The following is an 18,211-nucleotide window of genomic DNA, read 5'->3' on the forward strand; positions in this document are numbered from 1 at the left end:
TCTGGGTGAGTCGCTTTCTCATAGCAGGAGATTTTTTCCTTCAACTCCTCCAGTTTCAGGGAAAACACGTTCTCCCTCTCAGAGGCCTTCAGTTTCTCCTGGGTACATAAATCCTGCTGCTTAATGGCCTCTTTATGGTCTTTTTCTGCCTTTAACTTCTCAAGCATTTCATTGAATCTCAAGGTTTTTCCTTCGTAACATAATTTTAAGTCTGCTATCTCTTGAGTGTAAGCCTTTCTCTCCTTCTCCCAGGCTTGGAGTTTACTGTCGTCCTCATGCTCTTTTTGGAGCGTCTCTCGCAGGTTATCTATTTCTTGGCAGAGGACTTTCTCCCTCTCAGAGGCTCTCTGCTGCTGTTTACAAAAATCCATTTCACTTTGGAGCTTGATGTTAAGCTCCTGAATATTAATTTGGAGGGCCTCTTTTTCAGTCTTCTCTGCCATGTACTTTTCAGTCATATGTTCAAAACTCATTTTATGCTGCTCTACCTCATTGCTCAAGACCTTGTTATGACTCTCCAAAGCCTTGAGTTTTGACTCAAGCGTACCCACACACTCTGAACCCTCAGACTGGAGCTTATCTTCCAAGTCACATGTATCTTTGTTGGGAACGTTGTCCCCCTCAGAGAGCTCCTCCTGGCTGCAGACATAATGTTCTTTTTCTACCAATGAATCAGGCTCCTGAGTGCCGTCCTCATGCTGCGTCACAACAACTTTCTCTTTCTCCTTTTCAGACAAATCTTTTAAAGTCAAATTCATATCTTTGCAGCTCATTTTAAGATGTTCTACCTGACTTATCAAGGCTGCATTCTCCCTCTCTAAGGCTTTGAGTTTTGGCACAAATGAATCTGCACACCCATTGTGCTCTGTGCGGATCTGCTCTTTGAGTTCACAGATTTGTTTGCGGAGGGCCTTTTCCCTCTCAGAGTCCCTCAGCTGCCTCTCAACATGCAGATCCTTTTCCTCATGAAGCTGCAATTTAAGGTGTTCAATTTGTTTTTGCAGATCATCCATTTGCTCTCTGATGGACTCTTTTTCTGCCTTCTCAGCATTGTACTTATCCTTGATATCATTGAAGGCCGAATCTCTCCTTTTAAGGTGCTCTACCTCTGTAAGCAAAATGTCCCTTTCCCTCTCCAGGGCCTTGTACTTAATGGTCTCCTGGTTGGTTATTGTCTCTCTCATCTTCTCCATCTCTGCACGAAGCACCTTCTCCCTCTCAGTGGCCTTCAGCTGCTCCATGGCTCGCAAGTCTTTTTCAGTTTGGAGCAGTTTGGAGAGCTCGCTAATTGTTTCATGCATGTTGCACTCGGTTGCCATCTCTATCCTGAACTTTGGTTCTCTAACTTGCTGTACGTGTCTCACAGAGTAGTGATCTTCTCTCGTCCCTCTTAGCGTTTGGTTAGTTTAATTCTGTGTGTGTGTGGTCGATCCTGACACAAATGTGTTTCTGAGAAGCTGACATGAAGCAACAAGTTAATGTTCCATATGAATGTTTGTGTGATGTCATGTTCTATGATCCTTTTATCTGACAGTGATGATGTCACATCCTGTCCTTTGTTACATCATCAATAGAATGTTGTATGATTGATGTTTTTTTTTCTTTTTTTCCTTTTTTTAAATAAATCTTTATTAGTGTTATACAACTGTTCATAATAAAATACATACAATACAATATAATTAATTAATTAAATAATAAACATTATACTTAATCTGCAGGGGGTATCTGGCACAGTCTATATAAATGGACTGTTCTTTTATAATGCCTTTTTAGTCTTCTGACAACTCAAAGTGCTTTTACAGTACTAGTCATTCACACACATTCATATAATTTGGGGTTCAGTATCTTGCCCAAGGACACTTTGACACACCGACTGGATGAGCCGTGAATCGAACCACCGATCTTCTGATTAGTGGACGACCCGCTCTACCTCCTGAGCCACAGCCACTGTGGAAGATGTTCACAGCTCTGGGAATAGAGGGAAGGGAGAGGAAGACAGCTGCTTTCAGGTTGGGAAAAGAGCCTTTTGTTGGCTCTGGAACAGGCAGGAAGAGTTGAGCTGGAAGCCAGGAGAAGATGGGCAGTGACTGCCGACTCATCAACTGGAGGATGTTGTGGTTCAGAGTCGAAACATCTGAGGAAAGTTGGATGCCACCTGACAACATCTCCTGACTGAAAGCTACAGTCATAAGGAAGTGACTGAAGGTGTTAGCAGCTAGATGTATTTAACAGTGTCACCGTTACTAGTGGAGTCAGATCCGAATCTAAACAGAACAAATCCAGTTGGCTTGTTGAGTCCCGTTTTCAGACACAAGGTGCCACACAAGCAGGCTTTTGTTTCACATAATTTTATACATATAATAACAATATTTTAATGTCCAACTGGAAATAAATTGAACGGTTGATTTGACAAAAAAAAAAGTTTCAAAGCTGAGGAGTAAAGCTCAGTAATCAGTGCAGTCGTCTATGATCTGGGAGACTCCAGCTCAAGACCCGATGTGGGGACCTCCTTTGTAAGGTAGTTTATTCATAAACACTTATTGTAACACTTTAATTTTCTAAAATTAAAAGTGTCTCAAAAACAAAAACAGGATTTTTAAGCCTCTTTCCACTTTATTCGAATACAAATACAGATACAAATAATTTTGCTGCCTCAACAAATACAGATACAAATACTGGGATCTCTGCACATCCCTAATAACTAATCCTGTAGGATTACTTCAGTATTACTTCCTGCTAATGTCTGATTGTACTGTGAAAAACTACAACCAGTATTGTTGTTTTTTTAATAAATATTGTAAGGTCCAAAATGATGTGAAAATATAGTTTTCAGTCAAATAACATCAAATGTTCTTGAGGAGGACCCCCAAACCCCCCGACTGTGTTGCAGCATTTCATTCTTTGACGTTTATTACAACTAGAGCTATCTGGGCCTCCAGAGTCCTTCAGGTGTCAAAAGCTTCTGTAAATGAACATGAACATGACTCGATGAATATGAATAAACCTATCTGGAACAATTCTAAGGTAATTTTAAGTTATTTCACTGCCAGTGTGTGAAAATACGGGTCCCAGCATCGTGGGCTCTTTGCACACACAACATCACTGCTGCTGAAATAAATCCTAGGAGATTTGTTTGATAGGGGAAACGCTGCGCTATATGTATAAAAACTGTGAACTGTTGACTTTTTAGAGAAAGTGGAACCCTGACCAAACCCTGTTTAATCTTCTGAGCTCCTCATCCCCATCGGTCCACTCCCTGCAGGCCACGTTCAGACCAACATTAGCTCTGCGTGAAAAAACGCAGCCTGCTTATTCATTCTGGTGAGACCGTCGTTCAGCAAAAGAGTTGAATCATTCTCAACTACCCTGACTGGTAGACTACTTTATTATATTACTTTATTATAAGTATTTCTGCTATTAATCTCAAATCTGTTGCCATGAAACATAAAATTGTTCCCGCTGTTAACTTTCCACAGTTGTAAAATCCTGTCTCTGAGTATTATAAACCCCTGATAAGCCTTCAGGTTCATAGATCTTATACTCAAACTGCATGTCCTGGATTTTATTTCATACCTGAAGTAACATGCTATGGAGGATATTTTTGGTCATAATTAAAATTAAAAGTCCAAATAGAAAATTAAAAGACATAAAAATCAAAAGATGATATTTTACTACACTACTAGGAATAATCAGACCATAATTAAACTTAAGAAGAAAAAGCTAATTCAAAATGTAAAATTATAATTTGAAAACGTAAAGAAATTTAACATGCAAAAGCTCAAATTTAAATGCTCAGACTGAAAGTTTAAATGGTAAAGATGAAATTGAAAATATTCTGTGTTCTGATGTATAAACAGCTGCAGATCTGTGTGTCAGGTGGTGAAGAGGTCGGGTGGTTAGTGATGTTGGACCCTTATGTGGGAGACTTCAAGATCTGATATGATAAACTTCTGTTGCTACAAACGTTTATTCAGGAAAAACCTATTTTAACATCTTTTTATTCAAATACAAATAAAAGTTATTTTGCTGCCTCAGAGAATTAAATGATTCTTCCAAAGACAGCAGAACAAATGACTAACTCTACATAATCATAACTGAATTAATGTGATAATAATTAATAAAAACCTGTGGCTGTAAGTCAGCAGCCTAATGAGCCGTCATATCTTTGTAATTTCAGCAGCAGATCTGCCAAAGAAGAAGCAAATAACATAAAGCACAACAAACGTGTAGCTACTGTTACTGTACAGTCATGTAAAGTCTGTTCATCTTCCAGCATCTGTCTCAGCAGTGAGGCTAGCTCTGGCTTTGCCACTGCTAGCAGCCAATGTGGATGTTAGAGCACAGTGTGCTTCCTCTTCTAGTTCTCACTGTGCTCTGCAGCAGTCAGCTCCACCTGCTGTCCATAAAGTGCTTCTGCACCCCGGCCGTTTCAAACCCTGCCCTCCAGCCTTTGGGCCACTCCTCCTCATTGACAGACAGCTTGAAAAGCCAAATGTTGAATGCCAAATGGAAAAGATGAAATTTAAAATGCCAAATGGTAAAGTGAAAATAGGCACCACTGTCACATTTCACTGCAGACAGATGCTGTTAATGAAGGGCAGGCTGTTAAATAATGAAATATAAAACAGAGTGAACTGTTGGCTCACAGATTCAACACTTTTTAACAGATAACAGTACTGTTGTTCAGGAGTTCCCGTATGATATAAAAAAAGACAGACCAGAATGATGCTGAGCCAAGCTTTAATCAGAAATGCTTTACAGAATGATGGAGTACAATAACATGAGTACATGAAACCTCCTTTATCCTTATTTAACTTTACTAAAGTAAATACAGAATGTTACTATAAACTGGTAACTGCATGAAAATGATCAATAACCTTCAGTGATAGTTTCCTATCAGCTCAAAGTGACATGAGGGGTTCAATTCAATGACTCTCTCAATGGTAAGAGAAGGTACAAACACTGCCGGGGTCAGAGGTCACATCCTCTGTGAGTGGTTGGGTGAACTGTAATTTAGGATTCAAGACAAACATACCAAGATACAAATCTGTAGATTAAACAACCACATATCAAACCAGCCAAACATTTATTTATTCTTTTCACACTGTGGCTTTTTAATTAGAGTTGAGTCAACACATCTACTCACCCAGCACCAAATCTCTAATTTAATTTTTTTTTTTAATTTAACAGAATAAATTATAATTATAAAAATACATTTGTGATCTGTGTAACACCTATAAATAGAAAATTGGAAAACTGAGTTCAAATTTCCAAATGTTATTTTTCATCCATCAGATCAATGTATAATTAAGATTTAGGAACTGTTTTTGAATTTATTTTTTAAATCGATGGATTGTTGGATAGAAAAATGTAAATATGAAAATCTGATAATTTCTGAACAATTCAAACCAATGACAGGAAATTACCTCAAAACTGAGTCAGGTTTACCAGTAAAAATGAAAGTAATGAAAATGCTGAAGAGCAGCTTTGCATAGTGCAGATAATCTTGAGGGTGAGGGTGTTCAGGTTCTAATGAATCCATTTGATCTGAATCACTTTGGTCCCCAGAACTTTTCTACCCTCTGACACCTCTACCTCAACCCCTGCTGTGGCTGGGACAAGTTTATGCATCGTAATCAACGCATTGCTCTGTAACCTCTCCACCACTGGAGCAGCTAACACACTGAAAACCAGCATTTTGGGGTTTATAACAGCGAAATACGTTCGCAAGACCCCCAATATAGTTCCCGATATTCCTGAGGGCTTCTTTTAATTTACCTTCAGCAATGTTCTTCCCTCCTTTATTGGGCTTGAATACTTTTTCAAACACAAATACATGGTTCCCCCATTTCCCTCCTTTAATCACAGCTTCAGTCCTGTTAAGGATATTATAAGGGCCATTTGGATTTGCACAATGATCATTACACGGGGAGTCACTGGCAAAGATGACCAACATATCACCCTCTTCGTTTACCAGACTTAAGTTTGTTAGAAGACGCGACTCTGCATGAATTCGACTATGATTAAGTTTTAGGGCGAAAACTAGTCTGTCAGTTTTGTACAATCCAGCTTCACGAATCTGCTTTATGTTGTCCTCTGTTAGTTGCGGCACTTTCTGTGGGTTATATGGGTCATCCTTGGGCATGCTTACAGCCACACTGTACACTCCAGTTATCTGGTTCCTGTCAAAAAACAGAACAGAAGTAACCAAGTACATTTATTCAAGTACTGTACTTAAGTACAATTTTGAGGTACTTGTACTTTTCTTGAGTATTTCCATTATTGTTATTGTACTTTTTGCTGGACCACATTTATCTTTACTTTTGAAATTATAATTATACATTAAAAAACACACATGTTAAACTTTTAAAATACAACACATTGTTAAAGATGAAACCAGTGGTTTCCAACCTTTCTAGCTTTTGACGTCTTACAAAAAGCAGTGTGTAGTCGGGGTCACATTTCACATGTCTATGAGTTGTTAACAGCTCCACCAAATAGTGATTTTTCCCTCTAAACTTCTCACATGCTTTCATTTCAATAAATGTTCAAATGATCCAATATTTCAGCAAAAATTAAAGATTAGAGAAAAAGTCCAAAAAACTGAAAACAGATTTGTGTATCAGAACTTTGTTTTTTCTTCTTTCCTCTCCCATTAATCATCTCACCACCCCTCAGATTTATCTGCTGACCCTTTGGAGGGGCCCGACCCCTAGGTTGGGAACCACTGGACTAAACTAGCTAACTGTATATAAAGTAGTGTAAACTAGCTCCACCTCCAGCAGCTACAACAGTAACATGCTGCTCTAACACTGATGCTTCACTATTAATAATCTAATGATGTCATATATAATAATATATCAGTCAGAGGGACCAAACCACTACTTTTACTGCAATACTTTAACTACATCAAGCTCATAATACTTATGTACTTTTACTGCAATACTTTAACTACATCAAGCTCATAATACTTATGTACTTTTACTGTAATACATTTTGTTGCTAATACTTATGTAGGATTTCTACGCAGTAAATATATATATATTACAGTGCTGCTTACACATTGATGCAACAGTATAATGTTTTCATAATATTTAGTATATATATGTCATAGGGCAGATTTTCTGCTAAATAATTACTTTTACTTTTTAATACTTTAAGTAAACTTAACTGATAATACTTCTGCACTTTTACTAAGTTGTATTTTTTAACGTTGTGTATTAGTACTTGTACTCAAGTAATGGATCTGAGTTCTTCTTCCACGACTGCACAACATAATAATATCAAACACATTTTTCTGAAACTTAAAAGGATGTTGACTCACCCTGTGATATTCCTTATCTTTTGTATAAGAGTAGCCAGCTTGTTCTGGTCCACCTCAGCCAAACATCCAGCAGACAGAAAGAAGGTCAGTGTCACAGTGATCCACCACAGGTTGGCCATCTGCAAACAAACATTAATAATAGAGCACATTATCATTACTAAGATCCCATTTAGCCACTTTATGCAGGCTCACATGATAACAGCATCTAAAGTCACATTGAAATTCCACTAAAATTAGCCCTTGTTCTCTCTTCTCTCTTTCAACAGGGAGAAAAACAGCTGCAAGTCGGGAACCAGTGGGGTGGGAAACCTGTTGTTGCCCTGTGTCACATCCTGCCCTTAAAACCAGAACACAAACATTTACATTCTCACCTTGCTTGCTACTGTTTCATGCTATAATACACACAAATTGTCATTTTTTTACTAAAATCCAATCTGTTATCCTCCAGCGTTTGTCTTTTACCTTTGAGATTGATGTCTGATGGATGCTCTGAAGTCGTCCACTTCTTCTGTGTTTGAAGGTAAAGTGTTGCTGCAGTGAACACAGACAGAGAGAACAGACACTTTTAAAGAGAAGAGAAGGACTATGGTCAAACCCTTTAGAGTGGTGCTGTGCCCTTATTTGAACATTCAAATTCTTGCTCTTGAATTTATTCAGAACTGAAGATTAAGAACAAGAGACGATAGGATGCTATCAGTGAAGGGAGCTTTGAAGTTAGACTGACATGATAACCCACAACACCCCTCACTTTGTAGGTTCCTGGAGATGTAATGTGTATCCTCGGAGCCTGAGATCCTTAGAGGCTGTTTTTAATGCGCTGCATGGGAACATACATAACCTTCTGTGCAGGATGACAAGTTTGGCCTGAGGGTGTTGACAGAGGAAAGGCCATAATCAGCTAATCTAATTGACTGCACTTAAAGGACATCTTCATAATTTTTCAAGTCTGTTTTAAAACAACAGTCAGGTGTCCATATGAACAGTGAAAGAGGTTTTCCTCGCTGTAATCATTCCTCCTGTTCATACTGGATATTAAAAGATCCTTCAAATGTGCTTTCAATGTAAGTGATGGAGGCCAAAATCCACAGTGTGTCCACACAGTCATTTAAAAGTTGATGTGAAGCTTATATAAGGCTTCAGCAGTCTGAGTTAGTCATATCAAGTGGATATCTGACACATTTACAGTCTTTTTAACATCAAATTCCCTCTTTGTGTTTCCTCGGACAGTGTTTCCCTGTTGAGCTGCAGGTGGAAGAATAGTAACAAAAAGAGGGACTTTGGCACTAAAAAGACTGTAACGTTGAAAGATATCTACTTGATTTGACTCATTTGGACGCTGAAGCTTCATATTAGCTTCAGATAAATTTTTAAATACATTTTTGCACAGAAGGAGGACTGTGGATTTTGTCCTCCATCACTTACATTGTAAGTGTATTATGAAGGGATCTTCTAATGGTCAGTATGAACACGAGGAATGATTACAGCAAGAAAAACATGTTTCACTGTTCATTTGGGCTCCTGACTGTTGTTTTAAGACACACTTGAAAAACTGTGAACCCGTCCTTTAAAGATCAGCTGCATTTAATGCTCAGCTGAGGTTGTCACGTTATGGTATCAGCACATTAAAACGCTTACAGTTAACCTTTCAGCATGCTGCTTTCAGTGTATAATGTTTGACATGCTAACACGATAGAAGGGCTGTAATTATGCGTACTTCACGTAGTTGTAGGGCTGTTAAAGGTCAACACCAATAGAAAGAGAGTGACGCCCGCACACTTACTCCAAAGCCAGTTATTATTAAAAATTTGAAAAATAAATTAAAAATGTTAACATGATAACGTGCTAAAGTAGATTTATCTGTCTTTGGAGTTTGTAGTTTGCTCCTTTGTGAAGGATGGCAGCTGTTGTCAGTTTGGATCACAACAATTACAATGACTTCAAACCCAGAGTCCAAAAATGTCAGAATGTGCCAATATATCCAAACCATATAAACATCTCAAACCATTCCCACAGCATAACCCATTTCTCCGCCATTGAATATAGTATGTTACCCACACTCATACTCTCATTGACTGCTTCCTTGTCATGCTGTCACCTCCTCATAGAGCCCTGTTGGGTACCCACAGTGTTTATGGATAACATCAAGATCTCTAGATGACAGGATTTTTAAAAATAATAGCAACCACGGCCAGTCTGGACTTCCATACCGTTTAATGTGACTTGATAAATTTTTCTTAAAAAATCATTTGAAATTTTTGCAAGGTGTCAGGAGACGTTAGACTCAATTAAAGTTGCATAATTTGAGTTCTAATTTGCACTTGAGCTTGTTGCTACCATCCTCTTTGGAGTTAAGATAAATACAGTAAAGTGAAAAATTTTTACCTCCTTTGCTGGAGAAAGATGTCTGGTGGAAGCTGTTCGCTCTGTTTTCTTCTCAGTGTTAGGAGGGACGGTGCTGCAGTGAACACAATAAAGAGGAAGGGGCTTTTTTATAGAGGAGAGGTTGACCGTGGCCAAACACTCAGAGTGGCACCATGCCCTTATTTGAACATATTTTTCAAATATTAGAAAGAAGGAAGAAGACAGAGAGACACCATGCCCTTATTTGAACATATTTTTCAAATATTAGAAAGAAGGAAGAAGACAGAGAGACATTCTGCAGTTTGATTTAGGAAGTTAAATGACAGAAAAACCTCAATACTCACTAACAGTTAACAGCTACCACCATGTCCTCTCCTCACAAAGTTATAATGGCTAACGTTCTACATGCAAACAGTTACCTACTTATGCAACCAGCAGAAATGCAGCAACATTAGCATTCATTTGGAGTCCAATATTCACTCTCATTTTAGCTCTAATTTAGTCTCCATGAAGGCGCGTTGCATTCACCAAAGAAAGAAAAAACTGGAGGCCTCATCTTGTAATTATGAAAAGATCTGATAGTTATGAGAAAATGTCCGTATCTTGTAATTATGAGACAAGGTTAAGGTGGTTATCAATCATTGCTGTTTGAGAAGGCAGAGGCATGACAATAACTAACTCATGACACCAAGAGTGACACAATTAACTCAATCTTAAACCCTGCTGCTACTGGCCCTGTGCCCTTTTTCATCAGTAAAATTAATAACATCCGATCTGTTATTTCACCTCCATCATTTTCTGTCAAAACTGGAAACCTCTCCTCCTCGTCTGCTCCCATCACCTGTGGACAACCTCAAGGCTCCATTTTAGGGCCCATTTTATTCACCTTATACATGCTCCCTTTAGGCTTTATCTTCAATCTAACATTGCTACGCAGATGACACTCAGCTATACCTCCCATTAGAACCTGGAGATAACAATAATAACACAGTAAGGTCCCTCCTTGACTGCATCCAGGATGTAAAAAATTGGATGGCACAAAACTGTTGTTAAATGATAGTAAGACAGAAGTGGTTTTATTTGGTCCCTCCAACTCTACTGGGGGTATAGCCAATCACTTAGGGCCACTGGCCCCTAACCTTCATACCCATGCCAGAAATCTTGGTGTCATTTTCAATCCAGCTGTAAAATTTGACAAACAAATGAACTCTGTTGTCGAAGGTTGTTTTTTCCAGCTAAGATACATCGCCAAACTTAAACCGTTCCTCTCATTTCATGACTTGAAGACTGTCACAAATGCTTTGATTTCCTCTTGACTGGATTGCTGCAATGCTCTTTATTTGGGTATTAGCCAGTCATCCTTGTCTCGCTTACAGCTGGTGCAGAATGCTGCTGCAAGGCTACTAACTGGTACCGGGAAGAGAGACAGCATCACACCTGTACTGGCGTCCCTGCATTGGCTACCAGTCAAGTATAGGACTGAGTTTAAGGTCCTTTTATTTGTTTTTGAAGCTTTACATGGCCTGGTGCCCCAGATCTCTCAGATCCTCAGACAAGCTGCTCCTGGCTGTCCCTCAATCGAGACTAAGGGGTAATGGCGACCAGTTTACCTTTTGAAATTAAGTGTTCCCCTTCTGTAGACACTTTTAAGGCTAAACTCAAAACCCACATATTCTCTCGGGCCTTTGAGTGTCCTTAAAGCTTTATGTTTTACTATTATTTGTTTATTTTTGTATGTATATGGGATAGTAATTTTATGTCATCTCTACTCCTTTTTTGCTTCTACCTTGTTATGTTGTTTTCATTTACTTTTGTTATTTTATTGTACAGCACTTTGGTCAACTCTGCTTGTTTTTAAATGTGCTTTATAAATAAACTTCATTTGATGATTTGATTTGATGACACTATACTTGATTTTATTTACTTTTATTTTTCTCCTTGGTTGGAAACAATGTGAGATATAAATGTCACTGAATAACGTGGATGGTAGAATTAGTATGTCAACATTGCACATGGCATCTGAAGTCCTTGGGATCATTCAGGTTGTGCAATGTGCTTCTGTAGTTCTCCACCAACTCCTAAGACTTTGTCTGTCTGCTGTTTAGATGCTGCAGGCAGGTAGTGAACAGTTGGATTGTTTGAGCTTGTTTGCTGAAAACAGCTGCCTGCTGCTGCTTGAAAAGGTTTGAACCACACAGTAAATGTGGCTTAAAACTGAAAATTTTTAAGCCACAAAAAAAATTCTGCAGGTTTACATAAATACACAAAATAAGACAGTAGGTGGTAATAATGTGAACACATTTTATTTTACTTAAATGTTTATTTGCCTACTTGCATATATATGGTCAAAGTAACTTTATTTTTTGACACTTTATGTTGTTTACTGCAGCTGACTTCTCAGAACTGATCTCAGAAAAGTCTTTCGGAGAACTTGTGCTGTTTGTTGAGGAAATGTTTTGTACTTCAGTAAAACCAAACTGCCTGTTCATCCTGACTTGCAGATTGAACTTGGTGATATAGAAATACAGAAGGAAGTGCAGGTCAGTTTACTCCCTTCTACACTTCTGCTGTGAAATGGAGGGTAAATGAGGTAGAAAGAGCAGAGAGATGTAGTTCAAAGCACAAACATTTTGTAGTTTTACAGAATTTATGTCATTAGTGGTGCAGGGGAATTGGATCATATTAAAGTCAAATCAACCAAAGAATACAATACACTTTGAATGTACAGACACGTGACAAATTAAAGGAAAACTGGTACAGGTCTGAATACTTGACCCCTACAGTGAGGGGATCTGGTGGCTCTGTTATACTGTGGGGGGCATTTTGCCGGCATGATTTGGGTCCACTTGTCCTCTTAGAGGGAAGGGTCACTGCAAATCAATGCAAAGTTGTTCTGAGTGATCAGCTTTATCCTATGATGAAACATTTCTATCCTGATGGGAGTGGTCTCTTCCAGGATGACAATGCCCCAATTCACAGGACACGAGGGGTCACTGAATGGTTTGATGGGTATGAAAATGATGTGAATCATATGCTATGGCCTTCACAGTAATGACTATGAGTTATTATGAATTATTGAGTCTTGCCCAAACTCTACCTGCCTGTAATCATGTATTTTTTTCTCCAGTTTCTTTGTCACCTTAAAAATTACTTGGTCACATATGTGTCCTTGCTTGTTTGTGCTTTGCAATTGTGATTTCACCCAGTTTTGAAAAATTGGGCCCTCTGCACACTTGTCTATTTTCACAGCAGAATTTATGGGAATCTGCCCTGCAGACATCACCATCCTGTAAGCTGCACTGACTGAGAAAAAAATCTTTTTAAACACAAAATTTACATCTGCAGCCCATAACTTATTTTTTTCTTTTAAAACTGATTTTGTATTTATTTATTTTGACTATTTACTTTGACTGTAAGTACATGATTTTCTTTCAACCTTGAAAAAAACTTTTAGCAATTTCTTGCTGCCTCTGTGAGAAAATGTTTTGTGTTTTAGGCAGAAAAAACAAGTCTGTCTGTTCATCATGACTTGCAGATTAAAGAGATTTTTGGCCCAAATGCAGAAGAAATAGCAGCATGCTGTCTGTGAGAAGAGGAAAACATTTTTAGAGTGTGGGAACAGAAGTAAATACACAAACAACTCCATGAAAAAAAAACATCTATTGTAGGAAAGGGTAAAAAGTAAAAATGGTGTTTTGGGAAACACTTTATTTTACAGGTCCCTTAATTTTAAACCAATTTCCCAGAAATTTTCTAGGTAATTTGCAGGCATTTATCTGGACATTTTACAGGGATGATGGTGCAATTTCATACAAATTATCAGAAATGAAAATGAAAAAGTCTTAAGTTGGTTTAATTAGTAAGTACCCACTCACTGTTTTTGTGTTCATACATTGATATTATTTTGCAAAAAATCACAAAAAATTAGACTCTTAACAATTCACATATATATATGCATAATATATTAACATATTAGCGTACATGGAACGCCATAACCAAGTGGCTGGCATAGTGCACAGGAACATCTGCACTGAATATGGGCTGGAAGTCCCAAGTTCAGAGTGGAAGACACCTCCTAAGGTGGTTGAGAATGACCAAGCTAAGATGCTAAGGGCTGAAAGAGGAGCTAGAAAAGATGTGGGGAGTAAAGGCAACAGTGGTGCCGGTGGTAATGGGAGCACTGGGGGCTGTGACCCACAAACTGGGAGAGTGGCTCCAGCAGATTCCAGATACAACATCTGAGGTCTGTCCAGAAGAGCACAGTCCTAGGAACAGCTAAGATACTGCACAGAACCCTCAAACTCCCAGCAGGCCTCTGGTAGAGGACCCGAGCTTGAGGAAGACATACCACCACCACCACCATATATATAGATAGATAGATATTAATCTTTTACTTAAAACTGAACTATCCACAGTTACCGATGTTGTTGTAAAGCATAATATACAGTGTTGTAGGATGTTACATTATCTTGGCCACACAGACACTGTTAATGACACTTCACCTGCTGAAGAAAAATAAAGACTCTGAGTTTAAACTTTGGCTCCCTGCAGTGGTTGCATTCAATAAGATCCTCTGGCAGACAGACAGCAGTGTGAAATGATGATTATCATACTGAGATTTGAACATGATTGACATACATACTCACCAAAATGGATGCTGAGCCAAGCTTTACTGAGAACAAGACAGAACATAAAAAGCTTTAGACATAATTGTACAGTAATTGTTGCACTCGTTGTCTCTTCTAACTCCACTATTAGTAATTAGCAGAAACACCTTCATGTACAGTAAATACAAAAAGACATTTATGCACAGTTACAGACTTTTGGCACATTTTCTTAAATAAAAAAAACAGTGTACTGTTGTATTCTTGCTGGTATTGCTTGCTGGTTTTCAAACAATTCAATAAATCAGTAGAAACTGTAGAGATTAGATAATAATCATATGAAAAGAGTATTTTGAGGGGGGAAATATTAGTATAATATTATTATGTCATAATGATTGAAATACCCAGTAAACTATTCTTTCTGTTTCTGCTTCTGTCACTTGTTTTCAGACTGGATTGTCCCCAGTCTGGTTTACAAAAAAGACCATTTTCTACCTGTTCAATATCAGTTTAACATACAGAAGCTAACTTCATATTAGAGAGACTGGAAACTCCCTTTTGGAAACCAAACAGTTCAAAATAATTTTTCACACTTAAAGGACAGGTCCACAATTTTTCAAGTGTGTCTTAAAACAACAGTCAGGAGCCCAAATGAACAGTGAAACATGTTTTTCTTGCTGTAATCATTCTTCCTGTTCATACTGATCATTAGAAGATCCCTTCATAATGCACTTACAATGGAAGTGATGAGGGACAAAATCCACAGTCCTCCTTCTGTGCAAAAATGTATTTAAAAGTTTATCTGAAGCTAATATGAAGCTTCAGCGTCCAAATGAGTCAAATCAAGTAGATATCTTTCAACGTTACAGTCTTTTTCGTGCCAAAGTCCCTCTTTTTGTTACTATACTTCCACCGTAGCTCAACGGGGAAACACTGTCCGAGGAAACACAAAGAGGGAATTTGATGCTAAAAAGACTGTAAATGTGTCAGATATCCACTTGATATGACTAACTCAGACTGCTGAAGCTGAATATAAGCTTCACAGAGACTTTTAAACACATTTTTTAACTAAATGACTGTGTGGACACACAATTATGAACCTATCCTTTACCGCCACTACCAACAAAGTTTTTCCCAACCTAATCAGTCTACAGATGTACTTTTGTTGTAAATGTACCAGTTGTCAAGCGAGTAGGCTAACCTAAATGGCAGGCTAGTATTAACTGACTCTCTGATGGCCATGATCTTTGGAGAATACCTCAATGTTAGTATATTAGGGCACTGCAAGGATGAATTGTGCAACATTTTAAAACCAGAGTCAGACTCATGACAGCTGAGTTATGGCCATTTAAATGTATCATGTTGCACAAGGCCGCTCTGTGAGGAGGAAACACCTGCATCTTTACTATTATTTTCCCTTTTTTAGCCTCTGCCATGCCCTCATCTGCCCTCGCCCCCTCGGCTGCCACTGTTTGCTTCAGTCACCCTGACCACTTCCGCCTTGTTGAGGCTGTATGAATGAAGTGGATGGCAAGTTGTGGCTGGGGCCAAGTTATGGATGATTTGAAAAACAAACCGTGCAACTTCATTATTGCTGGAGCAGCTCCTGCACTGTTGTCTGTTACAACGGAATATATTATTCAGACCGACTGACCCTAAGTGACCCCTGTATCTCCCAAGTCGCTCAAGGGATCCACGTAGATCATCCTCAGGTATGAGTCCATCACGGGGTTTGAATACATCAGAAAACACAACAGCATAATTATTCCAATTCAGAATCTGATTTATGCTTTCAAGGATGTTAAAACGACTTGATTCACTTGTACATCTTTTATCACATGGGGAAGCAAGAACATAGAAAAGCAGCAAATCCTGCTTGTTATCTTTGCGGTTGACCAAGGTGTTAAAGCGCTGTAGAGTACGATACTCTGCATGATCAGCTCTTTTGTCCTTAACTGCCCCAGAGCACCAACTCTCAACATCAGCCCAGGTCTTAACTGTTCTCGGACACTTATCCAGAACATCAGGCCATTGCACACGTCCTCCAGGACACTGCCTCAAAACATTGGGCCATCTAAGAACTGTGGCTGCAACCATCCTCTCGCTGGTATACACCTCACAATCTACAATTGTCTTCCTCACTCCTCCACCATCGTCAGTGACTTTATTGATATCATACATTTTGGTGTCACTGTTGTATGGGATGCTTACAGCCAGGCTAAACATGGGGAAGTTTCTGTGAAAGGAAACAGACACACAAAATATTAACCAGGTGTCCATTTAAAACTGCACATCAATAAAGTATAGAAAGTTAGATGGATGGAGGTATCGGTTGATGAATCAAACCAAACTCAAGTGTCATTATGTCATTTTGAACATCAAATGTAAGAAACTGAAATTTTGAAACATTGAATATCACAGTTAATCTTGTAGCTGGCATATGGAGAATCATAGTGGGCATATACTCTGTAATGTCAGTCTCTGTGCTTGTACATGTTATTATCTTCTTAGTCTTAGTCTTATCTGTTAGTTTCTTCTTCTGTCTCTTTGCTATAAGGCATGTTGTAACTCTTGTTTTCAGAAAGTGCTATTTCATTATTTACTGACCTTCCATTCCCGTAGCTTGGTGTAAACCTGCCAAAGGAAACAGATAGAAAATGTTACTGAGTATGTTTGATCATTTGATACAGAGCAAAAGTTCAGAAACTTTGATAGATGGAAGGATGCACTGATCATTAAATTTGTCAGAAACAGATTGAATATTAGAAAGAGACGATCAACACTTTACAGCCCAGTGCAATATAAAAATGTATACTACTAGCCCAATTCAGTTTTCTCAGCATAAAACATGTTATATCTGCCAATTCGTTTTATTCAAAGTTTCTTATTTTTAAAAATTCTTTATCCAAAGGTGTTGCAAAAAAGTACGGTCATCATATTCTCAGGATCATCCTGTGTTCAAGCCTACAAGGTTTTCCCTCTATATATTCTACAGAAAGTCGATTCACCTGTTCAGGATCTCATTTACAATTCTTCGAAGTTGGTTCTGGTCCACAGCAGCCAAACTGTTTCCAGCAGACAGCAAGACAGCCAGTGTTACAGTCATCCAGTGCAGGCCAGCCATCTGAGTGTATTTAACAAACAGCATCAGCACAGAAGATTAAAATAATAATAATGACAAGACTAAGTACATTACAATCTCAAAATGTGTTTAATGTTCATCAGGTTGTCTGTACTGATCTTTTATGTCATTAAACACAGGATTCACCACCATATGTCGCCTGCCAACTGTAGTTCTTAAGTAGGCCTAAAGATATTTGTGACATTTGCGGTCTTAGTTTTCTTTAAGTCTTAATCCTGCCATCAAGCCTGGAAAAGCTGCACTGAATATATTATATCAAACATGGAACATTTTCACTGTTACCTCAGTCCCCCAGTTTTTTTGTGATTACTGTGGCCAAATTTGCTTGATTTTGCAGCAGCTTATTGAAAAATTGCAATACAATTTGTAATGATTTTTCTGCTTTTTTAGCGGTAAAATGGTGAAAATTGGAAAAAATTGCAAGCAAATGACAATAAATTTTTACTATTACTACCAATGAAGAGTCATATGTAATCACTGACTTCCATAAAGGCATGGTGTATATCACAGAAACAACTATATTTCAGTGCTTATTATTAAATTTATTCTCCGAACATGAGAACCATGGGCTCAGAGTTATATAAAAGAAAATACTGTATTTGAGTTGCCTTCATTGTGCATTCATCACACTGTGATGACATAAGTTACCACGACACAATTGGTCTAAATCAAGCAGTCTGTTGATTTGGCCATTTCATGTGGAAAAGTTGCAATAATTTAGCAAAATGGCAAGCTTTCTTGACTTTGCATTAATTGTTGCGAACACAAAATCACAATTTC

The 18,211-nt window shown here is 38.2% G+C and overlaps 1 protein-coding gene across 1 annotated transcript in view; it reads right to left on the minus strand.

The window, feature by feature from the left end:
• Positions 1–9,771, minus strand: part of LOC137180277 (uncharacterized) — a 37,122-nt gene extending 27,351 nt beyond the window's left edge. Inside the window, exon 1 of the mRNA XM_067585583.1 lies at positions 9,707–9,771. The gene's annotated coding sequence lies outside the window, so the exon portion shown is untranslated. The remainder of the gene's footprint in view (positions 1–9,706) is intronic.
• Positions 9,772–18,211: the final 8,440 nt, after the last annotated feature.

Source organism: Thunnus thynnus, chromosome 3, assembly GCF_963924715.1.
Source record: "Thunnus thynnus chromosome 3, fThuThy2.1, whole genome shotgun sequence".
Classification (NCBI taxonomy): domain Eukaryota; kingdom Metazoa; phylum Chordata; class Actinopteri; order Scombriformes; family Scombridae; genus Thunnus; species Thunnus thynnus.